General features: G+C 41.3%; 1 protein-coding gene across 1 annotated transcript in view; it reads right to left on the bottom strand.

Annotated features, from left to right (window-relative positions):
- myocd (myocardin) overlaps positions 1 to 15,709 on the bottom strand; it is an 87,001-nt gene extending 71,292 nt beyond the window's left edge. Inside the window, exons 1-2 of the mRNA XM_031561533.2 lie at positions 15,534 to 15,709; positions 3,890 to 4,182 (exon numbers count right to left, since the gene is read on the bottom strand). The gene's annotated coding sequence lies outside the window, so the exon portion shown is untranslated. The remainder of the gene's footprint in view (positions 1 to 3,889; positions 4,183 to 15,533) is intronic.
- Between the last annotated feature and the right edge of the window lie 9,092 nt (positions 15,710 to 24,801).

Below are 24,801 nucleotides of genomic sequence, written 5' to 3'. Positions count from 1 at the left end.
TCGTTAATTATTGGACATGGGCACTCAGGGGCCTCCTCACAGCTCTCTGTGAGGCTTTGATTTGATAAGCTTGAAGCGGAGCCTGAATCTGACAATACTTTGACTCAGCGCAGATGGAGCCTGCTTACCTTTATTGGCTGACAGGGTGGAGGTGGAGAGCAGACAGGCAGACACAAAACTGGGAGAAATCCAGGTCTCTCTCTCTCTCTCTCTTTCTCTTTCTCTCTCTCCCTCTCTCCGTCTACAATCAAATGCATTTAGGAGAGTGCTTGTTATACTGCTAATCCATGTGGTCTGAATAACAGTGACTTGCTATCAGTCATGACACATCTAAACCATGCACTAACATCTGACATCTGACATCTGACATCTGAATAACGAAGTTGTGATCATCAAACCCATGAAACACAATCATGTGTAGTTTGAGCCCTATAAAATCTCAGATACAGATGCAGAACTGACAACACGGATAACAACTAGCCCAGGTAGAACATCTAACTCCGTTCAGTGTCTACTTGCCTCAAACTTTACCTTCATAAATCTACACCTACACCTCACATTGACATTCTCTAATTTTTTCTCCCCAGACGTGCTGCCTCGCCACCTTCAACCCGACTGTCTCATGGCTGCTTGTAATTGTTAATAATGTTCCACTTGCACCTTCAACCTCCTTTAATCTCCTTAAACTTATTTAATCTGATATCCAAAACACTTTGGAGCACTCCTTTTCACCGCATTAACGATAAACACACTCCCAGTGTAAGATCCGTGGGCTGGGGATCTATCAGCATTCTTATTGGATTGCAATAAAGGTTTCGCTGTTTGCGTAATGATTCCTGTAAAATCAAACAAAAGCAGGCTGACCCTACACACATGCACACACACACACATGCACACACACACACACACACACACACACACACACACACACACATGAAAACAGATTACAGATATGTATACAAGAGTTTGCACTTCTCAGCCACTGAAAGTAAACTTAATGTGAAAACAATTTTCCAAACATGCATTATAAATAAGATTAAACAAAATGTTTATGCAAATGTAATTATTGAACTAATTCTTTCAACATCAACCCAAACTAATGGAGACCATCTGCTCCACAGCATCTGCGCCGCGACCACATGCAACATCCTCGCATGCCACACCAATGAGACTTGCGGCTGACGGCGTTAAATCCATCTTTCGGGGATAAATGGTCAGTTGTAGTGGCAGCGCATCACATTGACCAAGCCCCCTGCACTCCTTATCTCTGTGTCAACGTATGGTCACGTGTCAACATCGAGTGGTGTTGCATTAAGACCATCCTTTGATCAAAATATTTACTGCATGTCTGATAGCTGGGATGGCAGTCCATTGGCTATGCGGAGATGTTTAGGGACATGGGGCACCGGGGCCAGTGGTTTCAAACCAAAGAGGAGAAGCATTAGAGGACTGAATGTACACTTCATTTGTTAGTTAAAAGCAATGCGTAATGGCCTAATGTATTACAAATGCATTATAAAAATCGTGTGATCATTCTGCCAAGTCGGCTTTTAGTCTCATCCAAACTAATTATGTCATTTGTTTGACGATGTTAAGTAACTTTTGGTGAAAAAAAAATATATCTTAAAAAGAAACCTGTATATTTATCAGAGCACGGAATAAATGTAAAAAATTGCAGATGTATGATCTCCTTGATGTGAGGTAATTGAAATAAACACTGAAAGCAGACTTTCTGGCTAATGTTTGGGTTTCATACTTCATCCTGGGCCATTACTCCACTTCAAAATGCTTGGGGTTCTCTGAATGAGCTTGGCAAACTCATTACGTCTACTGCTCCATCTTCACTGGAGACACAACACTGACAGGATCTCATACTTCACATACTGGCGCAGGACAAGCGCCATAACTGAGATATCTCTTTGATTTAATAACTTTCGAAATGGAACGTATCAAATTCATGTTGGTTGATATTCATTTCAATATCTCGCTGAAATTACCTCTTCTCTGCATCTCTGTGGCTTTGTGAGGACATGTTGATGAGGGGGGGATGACAGATTCATCATACAATGCTACTTATTTTACATTTCACATCTAACTGCAGTGGACCCGCTCCACTGAACTGCTGTGCCACGTTAGTTCGATTGTCGGAGATCAAAGACTGAACTTCCTGTACAGACAGATGAAGACCTGAGCTTACCATGTGAAACACAGTGTCAGATAATGGACACTATGCTTTGGATGACCAGGCATCGTAAAGCAGAGACGGAGCGGACCGAGGCAGCAGGACTGAGAAACACGTGTCAAAACAAACCCCAGAGACACTTTTGTGTGAGTATGAAGCAGCATTTGAGGGAGATGGAGATTAGAGATGAAATAGGAAACTTTTGACAAAACAAAAAATAATACATGAAACTGAAAACCTACTGTAACCTACAAAGTCCTTGAGAGGGTTTAATACGAAACAGCAAAAGCTGAGAGGCTGCTACCACACTTGAGTGTTCATAGCCAGAGGCAGTTTGGCCTATAGACACTTCTATTCTATAGCCTCTATGCATGGTCAGCCAAGCCAGAGACTGTACCCTTCACTCAGTTACACCCCGAAACAACAAACTTCTGTTCAAAGTCTCCATAGGGCGAAACACAGGATTATCGAGACTCACTTCCGTCAGCTCAAAGGTTTTGGTCACTCTCCTCTAATTTGGGCTTTTTCTGTTGACAGATGGATTTGCCTCGAAGTACAGAAGGGTTAATGTGACTAAAAAGCAGCAATGTATAGTTTTTTTAATATAATGGTAATACTGTCTCTTCAGGAAAGAGTGAATTATGTGGTTAAACCTCTACAAAGTAAATAAAATAGCAAGCCCTGCATGCTGTGTGAAGTTAAACAGGTTCACATTGTGATTGTATCAGTCTGAGCACATTGTGTTTGCTCTGCGTCAAATCTCAATTCCTGATATTTTTCTGCATGTCTGGTTTGTGTTTCTAATGCACAGTAGCCACCTTGATGCTGTCTCAGTGTGGCTGATGAGAGACGATGATAATTCACCCAGGGACTGGTGAAATAGTCTCAAGTATTTCCTCACAAAGGTGAATTATTTTGATGTGAACTCAATCCTATTTAATCCTTGTCATAAAACAGACTAAGTATCAACCAGGCATTCCTGGAGGGATCCGCAATGACAACTTAAACCATTCTGTGCACAGTGGCAGAATAAACTTATTACACGTGGTAATGTTTGCCGTGTGGAGTTGGTCCAATCTCAGTGCTTCCCTCTGAAATGTCTTTGATGCTGAATTCAAGATTCTTTTTCACCTTGAAAAAATGTTCTCACCTCCATTATGAAAAAACAATGCCCTTATGTGGTAACATATTTGTTCATAAAAACTGTATGAGTTTGAGAAATAACGATTGAAAACATTTCCTTTCTCACTGTTTCAAATGGCTTCAAAGATGTTCAAGAAAACTGGGAGGCACCTGGGCTGAATTTCAAGTGGCATTGCAAAGGGTCTAAATACTTACGTCAATGTGATATTTCAGTTTTTCCTTTTTAATTAATTTGCAAAACAATCTAAAATCCTGTTTTCACTTTGTCATTATGGGGTATTGAATGTCTAGACTGATAAGAAAGGCTACAACATAACAAAATGTGAAAAAGTGCACATATGTGAAGATTACCTCAAGAATGCCTTCTGTGTGATTTCCTATGAGTTTGTACATGCTATGCAACTTAAAAAGGCATTTATATGGATTTGTATGTCTAAAACTAGGGCGATGACTCGCTAGACCTGCCTTGCATACTCCAACACCAGACCACATTTAGTAGATTGTAGGTCATACAGAAAGGTATACCACACCGTTTTTCCTAATAATAATGTCAGAACATTGTACCTGAGAGGTTTCAGGTGCACCAGGTAGCTGTCTGGATCTCCATCTGTGCAGAAAACAGGCGGCCTGAGTGCAGTTCTGTGCTAGTCTGAATCCAGGCCCTTTACTCCCACCACTCCAGTCTGCCCTCACGGTCTCTTGCTACACCTTGGCTCACTGCAGAAGATCCTCACACAGATAGACAGGGCAGGTCAGGGCAGGGCAGGGCAGGGCAGGGCAGGGCAGGGCAGAACCTCTAGAGTCCTCACTTGTGGTGCCCCATGAGCGAGGTAATGGGTTTGAGGTTCTGGTTATTTCTGTGGATATCAATAACAGCCCAAGCAAGAGTCAGTGTGACGTTCTGAAAGAACAACATCTGTATTTTGTATTGCACACTGCACTTTCCAGTCATACTAATACGATATGGTCGCAATGGTTACATTAGCTGTTTGGTTCATTGAAGTGTTTATCGTGGTTTTTACTCTAAAATTTCCATCTGCAGCGTCCACTGAATATGCATTACAAATAACATTTCCACTCATTTTATACAGCAAAATGGGTTAAAGTGGAAAGGAATTGCATCAAAGATGTGGCTGAATTATACACACACAGGCTTGGGTGGCATATACACTGCAACAGAGGGAAATTATGTTAACAATCACTTTCCACTTTCAAACACCACGCTCCCTCACCAAGTGACATCACAGCGTGCATTTATTTGATGAAAATTACACACAGGCATTTGATAATCATATAACACTAATATTGAAAATGCCGCACACGATACAGATTACAGCCCTGCTCTGCTCAGTGCAAAAACAGATGTTGTATTTGGACTCGAGTTTGCATAATTTGCACACACTTCATGTTTATCATTGCAGTCGCTCTTTTAAAAGAAGAGGTACGTCATTAAAGACCCAAAGGCTAAGTTGGAGCATTTCGAATGCGATTTCAGAAATATGCATTGCTGATTTAGGGCTCAAATGCACTGGTTATAATTGGATAAACAGGCCATAGCGTGCAGCCTGTGGTCAAACCACATTAAAGAGACGACTTAAATGCTGAATCGTTGGCTCGATGCAAAATAAGTATTATAGTAAATATTTTGTCCATATATGAGAAGTGAAACAATATAGATTCTTGAGTGTGTTGGCTTTGACGAGCGGAACTGTATGTTTGTGTTTGACTGATTGTTTGTATTTGTTGGACAAGAGTGTGTGTGTGTGTGTTCAACAGAATGCTTACATGTAAAACACAGAATCAAATTTAGCATGATTGACACCAAGACTCATGACGTGCATCAAATGAAGGATAAAAGGGCACCGAGCACATACTTCTGTGGTGAGCTTGTGTGCAGGGTAAAGATCAGCTAAAACAAGCCACTACTGTAGAAACTGACCAACAGCAACTAACTGTGAAGAGAAACATAACTGGGGACTTGGTTGGATCTTAATCCATCACCCAGGCCACCACTACCCAGGTGCTCTGGTCCTGAGTCTTCCAAAGGATCTGCTTATCAACAACTGGCTTGTTCAACCATCTACAGTCTGTGGTAAATCAAATATACAGACCTCTTCCCTCAAGCAAGCATGAAAAGAAATATGTTATCTGTGTGTGTGTGTGTGTGTGTGTGTGTGTGTGTGTGTGTGTGTGTGTGTGTGTGTGTGTGTGTGTGTGTGTGTGTGTGTGTGTGTGTGTGTGTTTGTTCACAAGTGTGTGTATATCTGGCAGAACGGTCAGAAGTGTGGTGTTCACACTGATACATTAACACTTCCTTTGCATGTGATACAATCAGCTGAGCAAATGTAGACTTCCTCTGCAAACAGTAAGACATTGTGCTTAGCACACTCATCAAGCATTTTTCAGCATTGCATAAACCATTAGCTCAACAGGGACGTAATGCGAAAAAAACTGACAGTTACTACACCGCTTGCCACTGCTACAACTCACAGTGAAAGGTCAGGATAACTCGCCATAAGGAGTGCCGCGTCCTGCAGCATCTTAGGTAAGACACATCTATTGCACCGATGCCGACAGGGTGAGACAGAGTGGATGTTCTGTTTACTCCATGAGATGGAGGAGATGAGCCTAGGCTTGAGCTCCGAGTCCAAAAGCTCAATTTCAATGACCTGTCGCCTAATAAAAGTGTGTGACATCACATCTCGTTTTCAAACACCCCCCCTTAACCTTCCATCTAAATGTCGCTCTATAAAAGCTGCCGACAAGAGCACTCAGGTCAACAAAGAGAAATCTCTGTCCTGAAAATGAAAAAAAAAGACAAAAGAAAAAAGAAAAAGAAATAGCTCATCACTTCTCCGGCAAGGCTCAGCCTAAACCATGCCTTTCTCAGCCGTATGTTGGATATCAGCGAAACTTGAGACAAAACAATATTGTTACTTCAACATGCAGGAATTTGCAGGCAGCCATTCAAACTGGCGAAGAAACAAAAAAACACCCTCCAGAGGATAAGCAAGGCCTCTGGAGACTCGGTCGAGGCAGACGAGGCCACAAACAAACACTCCACGCGTTTCTCGCTCACCACACACTTTTAAACACTTGGGGAGTGAGTGGGGGCGGAGGGGTGTCGAGGGGCCGAGGTGGAAGGCCGGGTGCGGTGGGAGACACAGAAGTGACAGTCACATTCCACAAGTCCCTCATTTCACACGCTGACAATTCACATTGTTTATATTTAGCTCTTGCGCTGGCTTTATCTTTTGTATGACTCACTGGCTTAGCGGCGCTGCTTATTTCCTCAATACATTTGTATCCTTGCATTTGGGTTCCTCAAAGTACCACAAAGTCAACAGTGTAACAGATGTACGGCTTATTGCAAACTAACAGCACTCCTGCTCTCAAAAGGAGAAAGAGGAAGTCACTGACCTTAGGAGGATCTTGCATGTGTATCATTGTGTACTCCGAAATACGTCACCTTATTGTGTTCTCCATTCAGTGGATATGAGAACCATGTGTTCACACACTAGGAAATTAATTAAATGCGCACTTAAGTAAGGTTCTTGCGTTTTTAGCTGAACTGCAATGCTCTTATGACACGTCATTACACCAGACTGATATGGGTCAGCCCACTGCCCTGGAATTTGCACAGTCAAATTGGCTAAGATGATGTGTCATCTGGATGTAAAAGTGACACATCAAAGGGACAGTTAACGCCAAAATGACAGTTCTGTCATCACCTACTAATCCTCATGCCAATAGAACTCTGTATACGTTGAATGCCAAGACAGTTTAGAAAGTCTCTTACACTAAGGGCAAGGTCTTTTTCTATGTTTTGGAGTGAGTGGTGCCACTTATTTCTGGTAACTGTCATTCTGTGACTACTGACAGAAGGATAAGTATATAATTGTCTAATTTTCATTATCTGGGAGAGATATCCCTTTATATTCAGCTATGCTACAACTTTGGACTGGGAATGGGTTATTCAAGACTGAGTGCCTAAAAGGCATTACATGCATTAACACAGGGTACATGTGGAGGCAATATGTTGTTCTATGACAGAATGATGCTCCGTCACACTGTGTGTCTGTGTGAAATTGTGTAAAATTGAAATAACAAAGTTATTTAGTCAGTCACCCACTGCATATGCTCAGCATTACATAACCGCAATTATATTGAACATGTCAGAGCAATACACTACACATTACTGGATTTTCTATAAAGGCCATGTCTTCGTACTAGAAAAGGCGACCTATTAAAAGACTATAAGATGACAAGAAGAATGTAGTCTTCTAATAGGTCCTCTTTGATACATCTTTTGGGTGTTTATGAGTAAAAATGAAAAACTAAAATGTACCTAACTCCCAAATTATTAATTGTTTTGGGATGTTACAGCAAACCAACTGATTTTTAAGGATGGCCTTATTGTTCTGATAAGGCTTTGCCCGTAACAGTAAATACACTAAATCTCTAGCAATGAAAATAACTTCTGGCTTAGTTTGCACTGTATGAAATGGTCAAATGTATTAATAGAAACAAAGGTTTGTTAGGATATTATATCCCCTTGATAATTGAATCCAAATGTTTTGAAATAGTTAGTTTATCCAGTACAAATGACCGCTAGCGATATTACAGTTGACTTGACTCAGTGTATGTAAATAAACAAGGGATCACTGTAAACCCTGAACTTACGCTCCATAAATCTGGCAGTGGACTCTGACATCAGCACACATTCGCTGATCATGAAGCAATTTAGGAAAACAAATGAACAAAATTAGTGTCTTTACATAAACATTTTGCTCACTAAAAACTGGCCTATATGCATGTGTGCATACCGGCCTGCATTTCAGATTGACACACTCAAAACACAAAAATAACATAAACACCAGTGTGCACAGAGAGAGAGAGAGAGAGAGAGAAAGAAAGAAAGAGAGAGAGAGAGAGAGAGAGGTGTGTGAGAGTGTGGGGGGGGGGGGGGGGCAGTCTGTTCTTTCATTCTTTCACTCGGAGTTCAAGCAGCTGCTTTTGATAAGTGGCAATTGGATTCACTTGCTTTAATTTAATTCACTGCTGTGTAGTCTCATAATATACTTCAGAACACGATTATTGCTCACTCGTCCAATTTCCTGTCTGACAATAAGCTGTACACAAGATATGTGTGTTGACACTTCTGTCTACTTAAAAACTGACAGGCTGGTTCATGTATTAACAATGACCAGGTATTCAGCATTAAATAGCTGCTGAAATGTATTGCATCCACTGTAGCACATGTTGTCTTACAGGCAAATAGGCTACTAGGTAGGCTCAGGCTCAGGCTTACCTGCATTTAGGGTACGTTTTGTGTGGATTGACAAGTTACATGTTCATCTGAAGCAGTTGACCACCGAACCATAAATTGACATTTTGGGTCGGTGTCACACACATTGGCTACCAACTACAAAGCTGGATGTCTCTAGACACTTTTGACCACATTTATTTTGAAAATACGCCAGTGCTTTTAATTTATTGTGACTTACGTTTTTGCATAAATTCGTTACCAGCAAGAATCTTTTACAATACTACTTGTTGGCAATACTTCCTGAGGAGCGTCTCGTAGCTCATTAGAAGAAGAAAGCAGAATTAAGCAACGATAGGCTATCTTATATTGTCATATCCTATACTGCCTGCATCTTGGGAGGTTTACCAGAAACATGACACCGTTTACCACACAAGACTGTGGGATGAGGTCGACCTTCACGTAAGCCACGAATCTCTCACGTCAGGTAGCTACACGAGTATAGACCATGACACTGAAGCAACAGAAAATACGCCAATTCTTAGCATCCAATGTCTTAGACGCAAATAAATACCTGAATGAGTCGTCTGTGCAAATATTTTAAAGATCGATATTCCAGAGTTGGAGTGGCTGTAAACTTTGTGTCTGCAATTCAGTGAGTCAGTGAGTTTGTAACTTTCGCTGCACAAAGAGTCAAAACGTATCGCTCACGGAAATAGCCGAATGTAGCCGACAGAGGTGTGGGCATGAAAACAGTTAAATGCAAAGCAGTGCATCTATCCGTCAAATGAACATGTCAAGGTGATGTATTACCTGCTCTCTCTGGCTAATCACTGTCATGGCAAAGTTTATGACTGTCCTTGGGGGTTGACAAGCGAATATAACCTTTCATACTTCAGGATGTCGTCAAACACTTCCTGCATGAAAATGTTGGTCATCATAGCGAACTACACTGAAAAAAAATCGTAATAAGTAACTACTATGCAACATACACCTTTCGTCTCTATATTAATAAACTAATTCAAGCCTGTGTGACCTACTTTTTCTTTAATTTTTGTATGTCCAATGAGTGTCTAACATGCCAGTTTGAAGGGGAAAACTAAAATGTATTGCATCTGCCATGCATAATTCAAACCAAAATAGTGGGTAAGGGTTTTTCTGTAAATTGTATTCTTCACAGCATTTGTTTTTCAAAATGCAAGGGGTTTTACAAAAGTGGGTGTACTATTTCACTTGCCAGCTACGCTTGCTGGTTGCAACCAAATTTAATGTGTGTTGCAATTGTCCCTAGCCAACCTCTCCTAATATTTGATAAGATAATTGGAATATAGCACTTAACAGTTATAACACATAACAGTTAATAATTATACTAGTATCTAATTCAGAAATATTGAACCACCTGTTGTGTTCCTGTCAAAACGCATCAGTTGCAGTCAAAATCTTGTGCAAAACTTTGCCCTACAAAACGACTTCTGTCTATAACTTCTGACAAAGATTGAGACACAAATTTTGAACATAGCATGCTGATGCCATCACACCCGGTGGAGTGCCACCGCTTCAGCACCCAGATAGATCACGGCTCTGGGCACATCCACCGTGGCCTCCCACCTGACCAACAAATCCAGCCCAATGATGCAGGGGTCCTGTATGTTAGCCAATCAGAACGAATGGTCAGCAATGTGGCCGGCAACAGTTACCTGCAGAGATCTTATCCCCCACATCTCTGTGTGCTCGCCAGTGACTGTGGTGATGCGGAGCATTGTACCGGGCCACCCGTCACAGTCAGGGTTCTCGGGCAGACCTGTGAAATGGTGGACCCTGTTTCCACCAAGGCTCTCCACGGGATGCCATCAGTGTTGCAGTCCTGGTATAGTCCAGGCGTGCGGCCCATACGACCAAGCCGCAGAGGCAGCTGAAGTGCTAACTAACACAGGGAACTAACGCAAGGCTTAAGCGGCACCACAGAGGGATCAGATGATAAACAATCACACACACTAATACAAGGCACAAAAGGGAAACACAAACTGAATGATCTTAACAGAACAGGAAAGAACAAGCAGTCTTTTTGCCCTGCGGCATTCTGGGAGGCTACGTGATAGTCTCTTACCCAGAAGTGTTGCCATCCCAACCCCATCATGCTACAATACATTATTGATACATTCACAGAAATTTTGGGTCACATCCTCTTTCATTCTCTAAAAAAGGTGGCTGAATTCGAACTTGAAAAGTTTTGGTATGCAATGAGACCTAAAATCTTATGTTAAAGAGTGGGGACTTTTTTAAAGTCTGTTGAGTCGCCAGACTGCCTGCCGTACATAATGTCTCTCTGCGTACTCTATGTGTACATGTGAACTTATTAATGTTATACAATGTATACATACATTGTAACCTTTATGTTTTGTTGACATATCGTTTACACTGTAGAAGAGGTAGTGTATGTATAGTTTATTGTCTTCCATAAAGGGACGGTGCGTCATGTCTGTCTCTTCTGTAAATCTTTTCTCCTTGTCCAAAAGACATACACAGTATATTTAAAAGAAGATATAAAAAATCTCAGGTAGACACTGTTTGTAATTGTACCTATGTTTGCCGTTCTGGGGAGCCTTTATGAATAGTTTTATTTCTGTCCATTTTTTTTCAAACCAGCTAAATTAAGAATGGATAGCACAGATGTTTTGCTGTTGTTTTTAGTAAGTATGGTGGTGTTCATACTTAGGTGAAATGAAGCGAACCTCAGCTTTTCAAGTGAAACATGAAATACAAGCCTAAATCTGAGGCTGGCTGCACAACTATCACTCTTTTTCTTAAATTAGACAAAGTTGACAATATGCCTCATTGTTATTTGTTCTCATAGTTTTTGTGTGAGTTTTTCACCCAGAGTGGACATGACCAGGTGGGAATTCAATTTCCTTTTTCCTTACAGTCTAAAGCAAGTTCAAATATGTTCTTAAGTGAAAGCTAATTAATAGTACACAACTCCTCTACATTTTAATGCTTCTGCCTTCGTGATTCTGAATTAGGTCATCCGAATCGTACCACATTTCGTGATTGCATCAGACTGTCAGACAGAAAACACTCGAAAGGTATGGAACCGAAAAAAAACATGGCGCGCTGACGTCATCACATAGCTCACATGAGTCAGAGCTCTTAGGCCAGAAAATAAGTCAGGGAAAACAGGGGTGACCTTATCCCTCTGTAATTCACCACAGTTCAGGTCACTTTTTTTTTTTTTTTCTCCTAAAAATAAGAACCGAGGAGGCCCAAAATAGATGCTCTATTTCTGTCCTGTGTTTCTGTTGGACGTGCCTCACGCGCTCTCTTTTGGTGAGCATGCGAGCTGAGCGGGTGTTTTGTTTTTCATTCTTTCCTTTGAACAATAAGGCCCATGTAGGTCTTCGGTTCTTCTCCGCATTCCTTTAGAAGTCATCACGGAACCGAGAGCTAGCCTGTCATCACTCTCACGTTCATGCTGCTCAGGCTCCTCTGCTTACATGTTTTACTCTTGGAGGTATTATACAAACAAGTTTCAGGAGATGGCAGTGGCTAGTATTGGGTACTTGGCAACAAATAGCTGAAGATGCTGCATCTCGCTGCAGTCAGGAGCCATGCCATTTGCTTCCCAACAGCTTTGTGTTCTGACAGGCTGAGTTGGGATGTTGCCTCTGACTTGTACCGATTGACTCCAGCACTGGAGGCCGAACTATGGCTGCTAACTTCAGTCCTGAAGTCAAATTAGGCTGCCAGTTGTTAACAGACCCACACAGCGGTGCTAAAACAGATGGTCCCCCTGAGAGCAGACCTCAGACCAAACACAACATTAGCATAAGACGGCCACAAGCATTCTCCAGTGCAGTTTGCAACAGACATTAGCAAGATGTACTCATCTCTCCTGGATCTCGTAACCTTTTTATGTATCTCTGTGGTTTTTTTTCATGTTCAGTTTTCTGTACATCCTGTTGTCATTTTGTAACAGAGCATATTATCAAAACCAACCTTCATCCTTTTTGATCAGCTTCACAAGATTATCACTGTTTTGCCTTGTGAGCTTATTACTGAAGCAGAAAGTTCTTCTTTTTATCTTGTATATATATATGGGTGAGCAGGCTGTGGATTCATGCAAAGATCACAGTGGAATTCTTGCGATTCTGCGATTCAGGAGAAGCTCGCGTTCAAAACACACCTGCTACCACTCAGCGTTGCGGCGTCTGGACCTGGCTGCGTGCCCGTAGGAGACTTTATCAACCTCAGCGGCGGCTCGCAGACTATCCGGAGTGAATTAGGATGCAGGCGTCCAGACGCCAAAGCCACGAGAAAAAGTAGCCCTGCGACATCTCATTACGCACGTGCTACACAAACGTTGAGTTGCTAGTCATCCGTCGGTGAGAAATGTTTTTATTCCATGACACATCGCTTTTCCAGGCACATACTTTTTTTTTTTTGTTTAACCTTACTGTCTCGAAGGACACTAACCTACATCTCTGAGGTGTCTACCAGCACATTTTTAACATTCGCAGCCTGAATGTCATACTAGTTTTTTTTTTTTTTACCTTTGCTTGTTTTTGTAAAGGCTCCTATGGAGTACATTTGAATGGACACAGAGTATAAACATTTACACATGCCTCAGTGTTTCTCCACATCTACAGAAAGAAAGTTTGTGATCAATGAATTCAGATTATGAATTGCATCCTTTTCTACGTGTATTATCCTTCAGAATAATAGATAGAATAATTTAACAAATAAATGAAGAAAAAAAAAAGACTGGTATTTTTTCTTCAAGTCATAAAAGTGATCTACCTTTTCGTATTGGTCACTATTAACTAGCTTTGGTGAAGTGGTAAGTCTTACTCATCCACATAATCAGTCAGTATCATTTTTTTTCAGTTTTCCCTCTTCACTTTTCTGTGTGTGCTTTAAAAAAAGATATGTACACCATTCTCTCTCTCTCTCCTTCTCTCTTTCTCACTGGCTTCCTGAGTGAAACTGAAAGATTGTTTTAATTGACATATGACCCTTCAACACTTAGCACACCTATGCAGTGAAGTGCTGCAAGTCCCCAATGGATTATTTAGTCTATCATATGAGAAATATTGACCTGAAACTCCATCACTCTCTTGAAAAATATTACTGGAGCTGGGGCCAACAAAAGTGCAAATGAAAAGAAAACCATGAATGCAAAGTCAATCAGGCGCATGAAAAATACTTTGAGTGACAGGCGGGATTATTTTGAAAGACATATTAATATGAAATCCCCTGTCTCTAATGCCATAGGGTTGACTGGTCTCTGGTCAAAGCCAAAGTTTGGATAAGATGTGCTATAATTATAAAGTCACAGCTGACGTTGACTGTGACACTCCTTCTTACAGGTCGAGAATGGGAGGGGAGAGGGGGGGTGGGGGTGTAAGATGTATCAACGTACAAACACAAATAAACCATTTAATCTTTCTGCATAACTTAGTATTATGAATTAATCACACCAGACATTCGACTCCCCCTCGGATCGAGTCCGAGCACAGTAGTCATATGTTTACATGTCCCATCCTACGCAGATGAGCATTAGTCTAAATTCACGGCATGAGGATGGAGAGTGGGAGTGTGGGGGAGAGGCACTGTACGTCTCCCTTTGTTCCTTCTGCGTGACCAGCTGCCCTATGATGTAATAATTTTTAGAAGGCACCGAGTAAGTACCCCCCCCCCCCCCCCAAAAAAAAAACACGTGAAAGAGGCAAATAATAAAAAGCAGATTGGGTTCCATTAGCACGTTCTGTAGTACAAAAAAGATGGGCCTTTACGAAGGTAGAAGAAGTAATAGATTCGTCCAGATGCAGTCATACACTCACACACACACAGATACACACATTCAGGCACAATCATACCCTCACGCGCCCAGATGCATTGTGGGGGAGAAGTGATGGTGTGTTGCGATGAGCAAGTGAGCGTAGAGCGCCTGACAAAAGGCGAACCACTTGCCAAGCTACATAAAAGAGAGATCTCGCGGAGCTATTGAAGTGAATTTCCACCATTTGGTTCTAATTATGCCTGGCTCCTGGGACCGGGCCTCGAAGATACGTTCCTTCTGAACATTTCAACTTCTATAAACAACCAATCATCTTGTTACCAAGCTGACGGCTCTCAGGCAACTGGACGGAGTGCCGCTGCCGAGACGTACACATTTGCCGTGCTCCGTGTTTGACTAATAAGCCTATTAAGAACGTTCATTTGCATCACAACCCCCGGAGCATGGCCAAAGTCCATCCGTCAACATGCCAGAAGGACCTGGGCAACATGCACTGTGTCATGCTGGAGTTCCTTGTGGATCCAGAGTAATAATAATCAGTCATGTCTTTCATTGCTTGGTGCAGAGATAGACCTACAACCTTTTTCTCAGTCCGCCCCTTCTCCCTCTATCTAGCTGTCTCTCTTGCTCTGTGTGTCTGTCTCTCTCACTCTGTGTTTTTCTGTCTCTCTATCTTTCTTTATTCCCTTTTGCCTTCCCTACATTTCCCTTTAGCTGTCTCTTAATCTAAAGAAAAACTTAATAAAAAAAGTTCCCATTCTGCTTCAAATTAGCGAGCGAAACGTGTTATGATCTTACTAGACCATGTGAACACCTGTATCTCAGTAATTGTAATTCATTATCAAAACTATTAGTCTGAGTCCTGAAAACCTTGCCAAAAATATCTATTCAATAACAAGCCATGCTGTCCTGTTCTTATCAGGAAAAAAAGAAGAACATGATGTTGGCAACTTAATTTAAAAGTATATACATATTCACAGACAACCACTTGTCACAATCTTGTTTTTGTTTTTCAAACTCAGACAGCGCTTTAGATTAATCGTCCGGTTGTACTGAACATCCCTGTTCAGTCTGTAAATCTTTAGAAAAAAAAAAACCCAGTGTCATCACCCAAGAGAGGAGAGGAGCAGGCATAAATAAGTACTCACGTCCGCTAATGGAGACCTGATGAAGTGGACGGTATGGTTCTCTTTCGCGCCCCGTCAGACCCAGCCTTCGGGCGTGCAGATAGAGAAGTGAGTCAGCGAGGAGTCAGGGAAATGTCTCCCCTCCCTGCCAGGAGAGCTCAGTGCCACAGAGCGCTCGGGCTCAGCTTTGTTAAACAAGTGGGTCATAACCGTCAGAGCTTATCTTGCCACAGATATTTATTGGGTGGGGTGATGTGGTGATGTTGTCTCATGTTATTTATTTCATTTTTATAAAGCCCTGGACAGGTAAATAGTTCTGGAGGACTTGTGGAGATTGGTGGTTGAACTCGAGTGAGAGTGGTTTGTTTGTCGAATGAAGTACTTCCTGTGACTCAGTTGGTACATCATGGCACTAGTCACACTAACAATGAAGGCACTAGACACACCGAGATTAAAGGTTAATTAACAATAAAATGCAGGTCCCAACAAATATGGACTACACACTGTACTGTGCTGTAGGATCTGTGAAATATTACATTCTCCGGAACATTTCCATATTTATAATTATTTTGTTTTGAGAGACAGTACAAAGACAAACTCTGATGTTTAACAAAATGTTCAGAGTCGTCAAAGTATGTACTTGCTGAATTTGTCAATTCCGAGTTTAAGCGCTATGTATCCAACTGGTATGCTGGCACATCCACACTCTAAGTGGAATTGGGGGAACTGCAGGGTTATATTGGGTTACTCTGCAACAGTGCATCGCGGGGTGAGGTCTCATAAGTCATCTAAGGACTTGGACTAAGAAGAGTCCACCATCACACAGCATCTTATCAAACTAACAAACGAATAAACGAAGATCAAGGGATGACTTCTATGAGGCTCTTAAGCAGGGAGATCCATTAGTATTCGAATGTCTTTGGGTATCATGTCATGCCCCACGTGTTTTAGACTGCACCTATTTACTCGGAAACCACTGTATTACAAACATATTTCAGGCGCTAAAGGGATCTGTATTCATACGAAATGGAAAATGTTTTAAAATATGGTGATACTATTGTGTAGTCACTGCTTTTAGTTTCTGAGGCCTTCATACATGATCAGAAAAAAACATGCATACATGCATTCACACAACACCACAAAACAGCACTCTGTCTTTCACATTCAGATAACTGATTAGGGTCACTGCATGTTTTCATATATCATGTTCGAGTGCATGTATTTTCCAAATATACATAATTAGTGTGATTTTTCCAATGGCGTGTCATAGGGATACATGGATGAAAGTGTATCTCAAGTTTACATAGCATCATGTTTGATTAAAGAGTCTGGCTATTGGACCAGATGGTAAAATTACACTAGTGCTATTTTCACCAACTTACTGAAATCCTAATATAAATGTGTATTTGATTGTGTGTTTGTACAAGAACGTTTGATATCTGAACTGTTTTGAATGACATAATGCAATGAAGTTGCTATTCAAACGGCTGCTGGCAATGGCCTAATGATTAACTTTGTGTATTTTGTTGGTTGTATCTGAGTTTACCCCGGTAGGATGTCCCTTAGGCAAAGCTTGCCAAAGTAGCCTGCCTTACTTGCTGTTTTTGTAGCTCTTTCAAGGCAAATTACTGGATTGTTATCCCTTTGCTTTTAATTCTTTTTCTAATATTTTCCTGCAGTTAATAATAGCCATTCAAGCCACTTTCCACCACTTCCATTCAAACTCTGATCATTTTGTGGAACTATTTTGTGCAGGGATTATCTTGCTTTTTTATATTCCACTCTAGCTTGTCAGATTTCTCTCTGTTTTGCTTTATTCACCCTATTGTGTCATACCATTCTAACTTATTATGGCATTTCATTAGATGTGATGCCATAACACATTGTTTTAGCTCTCTAGACGTGTGTTGCAAACAGTACAAAAAGTACTGGAGCTGCGCAAGAAGGCCGAAGCAGACAGGTGACCCAAGATGGCATCTGCAGTACGGTTATTCTAATGGGCACAATGTTGAAATGAGAATTATTTTCCATATGACTCAATAGGCTTCAAACAGAGTGTCAGGACTGCACTAGACATTTATTTATTTTCTTGTTGTACCTTCAAAGTCATAACAATGTTAGTGACAAAGAGATTAAGCAAACCACTGTTCCTTTCATTTTAATCTCAATGACTTGTGTTTAGGGATTACTGAAGTGCAGTGATCAGAGAAACTACGGTAAGTTGTTCATCACAGGAATGCCCCACACTGTAAATACAGAGAGAGAAAGAGAGAGAGAGAGAGAGAGAGAGAGAGAGAGAGAGAGAGAGAGATAAAAGGAACATGATGCAAGCTTTTGGTTGAATAGTGCTGCTTTCGATCAACTGAAATGAACAGTGATAGGAGCACACGCTCACCTGCTACATCTTCATTTATGTAGAAACACAGTATGATGTATGACTGCACCTACTGCCAAAGTAAGGAGTGTGACCAGTCATAGACTATTAGACTGTTATTTGTCTATATATAGACAGTGTAAACAAAGGCATGAGATTATAATCAAGAGAGAACTTTTAGTTCATCAAGTACCTGAACATTAACAACCAGTGAATCTCAGTGCCAGGCCTTGCATTGGGACCTGCTAAAGGCACTGTGTTGTTTGTAAACCAATCATATCATGTGGGTTAAAGTATAGTAGAAATATATGTTATCAGATGGGATCATGCAAGGTGAATGTCAGATGTATATGAATTAACATTTGGTTGGACCATGCCCAAGAATTGCAAAAGCCCAAAGTACAAAGGAAGTCGATGAGATGTGCCCTTGTAACATATTTGAACTGCAGGGTGTCATCCTGCAAAGTCACATTTGATGGCCAACCTGGTTCCCACAGCCGTCACTTTGAGAACTGCCCTCTATTCAGCTGTTCTCTTCAGCTTTCTTTCTTAGGGCTTCTTAGGGTCCATTTTAAATAGTTTTCATGTTTGTTTTCCCTGTTGTTCATCAGATAACGTATAGTGTCAGAGAAGGCCAATGTTAAATTCTTAAACAGCAAAACATCTGAAGTTACTATGGACTATGAATATGTGGCTACAAAAACAACGCTGTGTAGACTCCCTATAACACAATAGCCTGTTTGAATCACATGTTGACCTTATCATGCCCAGGACATGAGGCCCTTACAGGACCTGGGTTGAAGATCTCTGCTTCCATGCCTTAGAGCGGGAGATCTGTCCAAACACTCCAACTCACTGAGGATGAGGTCTCTCACTTTACTCCATACTTCAGGAAACCTGGGTTACAACTCATGTTGAATGATGCTCAAGTCAGTTTGGCGCTTTGTTTTAAGAAGTATATTTTTGGGTCAGTTTCATACTCACAGGAAGTCAGGGTCTGTTTCCTGGTTAGACATTTTGGCCCAAGAGTGCATGCATGTCGGTAAAGCATTGGAAAAATCCACTGGACATATTCATCGCGTGAATCACTTTTCATACGTATGCTCACACTATTTTTTCAGGAAACAATCCAGTTCTATGAACCAATATCACTCCTAATGGCTAATGAAAAGGAAAGACCTTAGCCAGTTGCAGAATGCTTGATTACAGCATCGCTGTCTAAATTTAGAAAGCATTCGCTATCCCGTGGACTATATTTGGATCCCCAGCCAGCCATGATGTCAGGTTTTTTACAGTTTTGACTGAGTATCGAGCATAGAGTTCCATGTCATCCAATACTAACACAGACTTCAGGGGGGCTATGCTCACCCCAGCATGAGGTGTAAGGGCAAAATAAGCAGGATTATTCATTGCACGGTATGCTACGCCGTGCTTGTCTACAAGCGTGGCTCCGATATGTTTTCACACACAATTGCGAGGAAGTCTGTGTTACCTCACCATGTTTTGAAGGCCCCTTCTACATCGCTGTACAGTAATCACGGTATACAGTGTTGCAACATGTCTGTATTGATAATCAAATTCTAAATCAATCAGACTTTTTCCCCACCAATGCTTCAAAACATTCCCCTTTGAACCTTCACAACTCTATCTATCAGCTTGGGTGCTCCTCTCTCTTCCTCAGTAATCGACAGTGGCATGCACAAACCTTGTAATAGACTGCTTAAACGCATGTTATGTGAATGTTTTAGTACCGTAGGCCCTCTTCCCATTTCGCCCCTTGGGAGGAGGAAGATGATAAACATTTCATTTTTGAATGTCACGGTAATGTAGAGTGTCCTTAACCCCTCGACCCGGGGCCAGACCTCAGCTCCAGTCTCAGGTTCAGTGCGGTGTCCCCTGCGGGTGGTCTGTGGTTGATTTCACTATAACACATGGACTGTTTCGCATTTTCTCACACACAGAAAGAGTTCTTAGGTAATTGAACATGATCTAGTGCCTCATATTTGCAACCATTCTGACAGTAATGTTCTCCTCTTAACAAAGCAAGAGGGAGGAATGCTTGAATGTACTCTCAGTGTATAGTGACTGCCCTGACATTTGCGGTGATAGTCCTTTCAATCTGTCAAAAGAACTTTATGTTTCATCTTGAGTGCTTTCATTCCCATTGGTACATGTCTTTTTCACCCCCCTCTCTTTTAAAACTTCTCATTCTGGTCCGGTCTGACTGGACTGTACAACTTTATTAAACTCTGTGGGGAAACAAAGTGGATCAACAGAATGTCAGATTAAGGAGATGAGACTTATTGAAAGGCCTGTGGTTACATATTATTGCGGATATTACGTCCAGGCTTCTATGGAGCATGACTACATCTCAAGCCTCTCTCTCTCGAACACCATCATGGCCATGCGGCTCCAAGGCATATTAACCACATACAGATGTTGAGATGCCATGTTTCGTAACTGATGGACAGGGCCTTTCATACCAAGCCAGTGTCACTGCTCCCTTCAGTATTATACGATAAATATCACAAAAATGCAAGCTACAAGAGATCTACGACTGGGCTAAATTACCAGCTCTTGTTTTTCAATGTCTGCTCGAAACATTTGACTCTGTTCAAATCAAAGACAGTTTGGTTGTTTGCACCCTTAAGGGACACGCAATGGAAACCAAATGTGTGATGACCCTTAAATCCAAATTACATTAGGGTTCAATTGAATCCCCCTGCCCCCCTCCCCCTCCAACTCCCCAGACAAACCACCTTGCTCAACATTGTTGTCCTGAAATGGAGGTGAGTTTTGACCAATGCCAGTGTCATGTTACTATGAATGGTTTGGGAATCCTTCGATCGTGAATTCACTTCACAGAGAGCAAACAAAAACCTTGAAGGTCTTCCAAAGAAGATACGTTATGTGGAAATGGTTACCGGGATTATAAAAGAGATACTATTATTGGAAGCATATATTTGTTTTGAAATATATAGATTTATATATAGATATAGAGAAAACAACCTTGGCTGACTTTTGTTACCATTGCTGCCCTTAGGGACAGATTCTAAATTACAACTATTTCAGTTTCAAGTTTTCCATATTTTGCAGTTTCAGACTCATCTTAAAAATGATTCAATTAATGTTCCCCTATCACTCTACACACAATACCGCACAATGACAAAGCAGTTTTGTTTATTTATTAAAAAATAAAACACTGAGATAAGCCATTAACATAAGTTTTCAGACCCTTCACTTAGCTTTGTCATTGTTTGTCACTTTGTCATTGTTAAAGCAATGACAGCCTCAAGTCTTCTTGGGAATGATCCTAGAATGAAGCTAGGCACATCTTTCTCCTGGAGGTTTCTCCCAATCTTCTTCCAAGATTCGTTCAAGCTCAACCAGGTTGGATGGGCAGCGTCTGTGCACAGCCATTTTCAGGTCTCTCTCCAGAGATGCTCTACATGCACATCAACTGTGAGACCTTATATAGACAGATGTGTGCCTTTCTTAATTATGTTTAATGAATCATTAATTATGTGCCTTTTTGAAGCATCTCAAGGACCATCGATAGAAGTTGGATACACCTGAGCACAATTGCAAGTGTCATAACTAAGGGTCTGAATACTTATGTCATTGGGTTATTTCAGTGCAGTGCTGTATGTAAAGTCATTTCAATGTATGCTTAACATAAAAGCTGCATAGTGTAAGAATCTGCCTTAAAAGCCTTTCATTTAGACCTCATGATCATAACGTGTGGAGTACTTGATGTACAAAACTCAGGCTGGGTCCTTTACTGAAGCTAATGTGCATACCTAACTTATATACATTGTTTAATTTACCATTCTTGAAAGAGCATATAATGAACATTGAGCTGTAAATCTGTAATTCTGTGATTGCACGCGCGCGCACACACACACACACACACACACACACACACACACACACACACACACACACACACACACACACACACACACACAAGGAGTGTGCACTCTTATTAAGAGTATGAATAAGTATCAGCCACACAGTCCTGTTTGTTCTGAAACTGGGTAAGGTCATAAAAAAATTTACAGCATGTAATTTGAGGCTTTTCATTTGTCTGTGAAATTAAAAAGATGGAGATTTTAATTTAGGACTATGCTGAAAATCCTGACAAGTATATTTTGAATAATCAGTTCCTCATAACACTGCAAGAAAAGCCCTTCCACACTTTATAAGTTGTGATAGAGCAAATTTATGGTCATAACTTTCGACTGTGTATACGTGTATTTAAAGGTTCATGACAAACAGTGACAAATAAAATAGACATTTTTCTTTTGGCTTTCTGCTGGGTGTCTAAACAGCATGTAGGAGTGACTTTAATATGTCACAGGAATATGAAGCATACTCTTTTGGAGCCAATATAAACAGTGTGCTGTTATGCTAAATCTACTGTGACATCTTTAGACTGACTGGGGTTGCAGTGCTTACAAAAGAGTAAAATTTGTGATTTGTCTTTAGGCTGTTCTGAGGTCTTCACTACTATGTTTTTTGCGCTTGCAAAAGACAATTGGGGATAGAAATTGATTGCATTCCAGCAACTTGTGGCTAGAAGATCCACTCGGGCAGCCAAGTCTTCGACCTTTGAGGTTTTCCCACTTGAGAGTGCAGGGGGAATCGCGTTTACATTCTTCCTCAGTCCTCTTTTAAGTTGTCGCTGTAGGAATAAAGCACTTTGTTACATTGTCTCATAGCTAAACATAGTAAATTTTCTTCCGTCAGAGGATTCTAGTCCAATTGCGAAATACATACTTCAGGCAGTGGTGAATACGAAATAATTTTGTATCAGTAACGTAAATCATATTGCTGCTGCCTCGTGCTTGGTGTGATAGTTACACAAACCCAGCTGGTTGTGATGAGACATTTAATTACATAAAAATGTTCTAAACATAAATGGAAACTCTGTGATGCCTAAATCAGAGTGATTTGTGAAGACGTTCAGTCTTCCTATGAAGACACAGTGGGCATTCCTGTAATACCCTATCTATCTAATTTAACCTGTTTTTAACCTAATCATCTCCCATCCGACCATAACAGAGAGCACATCCACTGGTTCTATTCCACCCTGTGTATGCAGTCGTACTCTACATACCGTTCTCACCTACAGATTTCAAATAGGAGGTTCTGAAGCATTTTCCAAGGTGACTTGGTTAAGGGCGTCGTAACTAGCGTATACAAAATGTTTGCACATCAAAATGCCTCCAGAGGACACGAAGGACCTCAGAAAACCTTAAGTGTCAGGGCACCGAGTCAACTGTTGCAGCAGGAGTCAAGAAACCAAAGTGCTCAAATAAAACTTCTTTAAATCTACTCTAAAATTTCTCACCAGTCGCATCCCCCGGGGAGAACATGCCGCTCCTGACACTTTGCTCTCTGAGTAAGAAAGAGCGAGAGACAGATACAGAGACAGAGAAGGGCGCAGGAAATGATCAATCACCATGCATAAACTGTAAACAGGCAAATGACACGCGGCAATGTAAAATGGAAAATTCAAATAAACACCAGCGTCCCTGTTTAGGAGGCAACACTGGTGTGCTGTCTTTCTCTGGGACAGGGCATCGGAGTAATCATTAAGAGCAGTAATTCTGCGCCAGGGTTTTAAAATAAACAGAATACCCCAGCAGGCGTATACACAGCCCCCAAATTTACTTTATCCAGATTACTGAGGACAGAAAAAAGAACCCTGAAGGTAAATAACAAGTCACTCCTCGTCTGAAACTGCAAGATGTCCCCCCGAGATATTTTACCAGGGGGAATCATATGGAATTCCTTGTAAATAACTTCGGTACACAAATGTGACATGCTTACGACATGGCTGCACAGACTGCAGTGCATAAATATGGCATTAGCATGTGGTGTACATTAATGCACTTATATTTATGTAATGGAAACCTCCCATGTGTATAGCACAGAGACAGTGAGACAGTGCATGTAGGAAATGTGCACTTGCCACTCCCCTAGTCATTTCAAATGCTGAAAGGGTTTTATAAGTTTTAATAAAGTTTTTTTTCCTTCTAATCAAGTTTAAATTGATTCCATACCATTGTCTTTTCTTCCTGTAAAGATTAAAAAAGATCCTTTTCAGCCTGCGGTTTCTTTGTTTTCACTTCAAACATACACATTTCACCTGCACGCATCGATGTCCTCATAGTACTGTAGTGTTCTCAAAATAAATCCACCTCACTAATAAGACCATTAATAGTCCGCTGTTAGAGCGGAGAGCCTTTTGAGCCACCTTTCCTATTCCAGTAACCTCTTCCCCCAGCCCCCCCCCCCCTGACCTGTCTGGCTATCCCCGGCGGATGGCCTGCTGATGAGTGGTGATGGCTGTGATTGTCTGAGCGGAGAGCCTAATTTTCACCTTGGTTCTCGGGCTCTTGCGCTTGGACTCTCAAACGGGGCTCTCAAACATCAGGGGCTCCCGAGTCCTGTGTCCCGTCCAAGTTGGAAAAATCTTTGTGATGAATCCAAAATTGATTTATAAAACCCTAACCCTGGGTCAGGTCCAGGAACATTCTCTGTGATGACCTCATGAGGCGAATTCCACACTTTAATTGGCCCTTAATTGGGCCTGATTACATGGCTATTAAGGGGAGAACAAGAAGAGGGATGAAAAAAAAAGAAACAACAAACCCTATGGCCACTCTGCCCTCCCCCTCCCCCCCTGGGTTGGTTAGGTAACGCAGCTGTCAATTACATTTATACATCACAGGTAGGTGTTGCAGCAGGTTGGAGTCTACCGGACCATTTAGTCATAGCAAATCCTGGCCTGCGATGAAAGTCTAGTCAAACAGTTCAAGTGAAACATAACATTCCCATTGCTAGGCGAGACAAATGAAAACATTTCTCATTTTGATATTAACCAGTAAACATAATATTGTATTTTCA

This window comes from Clupea harengus, chromosome 23 (assembly GCF_900700415.2).
Source record: "Clupea harengus chromosome 23, Ch_v2.0.2, whole genome shotgun sequence".
In the NCBI taxonomy this organism is placed as follows: domain Eukaryota; kingdom Metazoa; phylum Chordata; class Actinopteri; order Clupeiformes; family Clupeidae; genus Clupea; species Clupea harengus.
The sequence above is the reverse complement of the archived record's forward strand: the minus strand, read 5'-3'. Positions and strand labels throughout refer to the sequence as shown.